The sequence below is a fragment of the Notechis scutatus genome, chromosome 16, assembly GCF_049901735.1.
Source record: "Notechis scutatus isolate UNSWTSFEM ecotype Mainland chromosome 16, rNotScu1.2, whole genome shotgun sequence".
NCBI classification, from domain to species: domain Eukaryota; kingdom Metazoa; phylum Chordata; class Lepidosauria; order Squamata; family Elapidae; genus Notechis; species Notechis scutatus.
This window is the reverse complement of record NC_142024.1, coordinates 7,871,586-7,872,500: the sequence shown is the minus strand read 5'-3', so window position 1 is coordinate 7,872,500 and position 915 is coordinate 7,871,586.

Here is a 915-nt window from a genome sequence, read left to right as displayed (position 1 = left end):
GGAGAGATGAGGCACAACCTCTCCCAGTGGCATTCTGTGCCGCCTGCTTCCCGTCTCATCCTGCTCCTTCCCGCGTCTGAAGGTTGGTTTTAATTTGGGCGTCTCTTCTGGTGTTCAGGGCGCCTCTGAGAGCCCAGGCATGGCAGATCCAAACATCTGTTTTTCCAAATGTTTGCATGGTGCCTCTTTCCTGCCTCCTCTCTGGTTTTTTGTTTTTGTTTTTAAATCTTTTAGTGTTTTGTTCAATGGCCTTTATTCTTTCCTGAGCTTCCTTTTGGATTTTATTTATTTATTTTTATTTATTTATTTGATTTGCCATTATAAATGTATACATAGTTGTGAATACATGAAATGGTTACATATAAGAAAAATAAAAGAATAAGAGAAACAATAGGACAGGGACGGTAGGCACGTTGGTGCGCTTTATGCACGCCCCTACAGACCTCTTAGGAAAGGGGTGAGGTCAATAGTAGACAGTCTAAGGTTAAAGTTTTTGGGGTTTGGGAAGAGACTACAGAGTCGGGTAGAGTATTCCAGACATTGACCACTCTATTGCTGAAGTCGTATTTCCTGCAATCAAGTTTGGTGCGGTTAACTTTGAGTTTGTATCTATTGTGTGCTCTTGTGTTGTTATGGTTGAAGCTGAAGTATTCATTGACAGGTAGGACATTGCAATGTATGATTTTATATACCATGCTTAAATCAGACCGAAGGCACGGCGTAATTCAAGGTTTTCTAGTTCTAGAATTTCAAGTCTGGTGGCATAAGGTATTCTACAACGGTAGAGGAGTGGAGAACTCTTCTTGTGAAATATTTCTGGACTTTCTCAATTGTGCTAATATCAGATACGTAATGTGGGTTCCAGACTGATGAACTGTATTCGAGTATTGGTCTAGCAAATGTTTTGTATGCTCT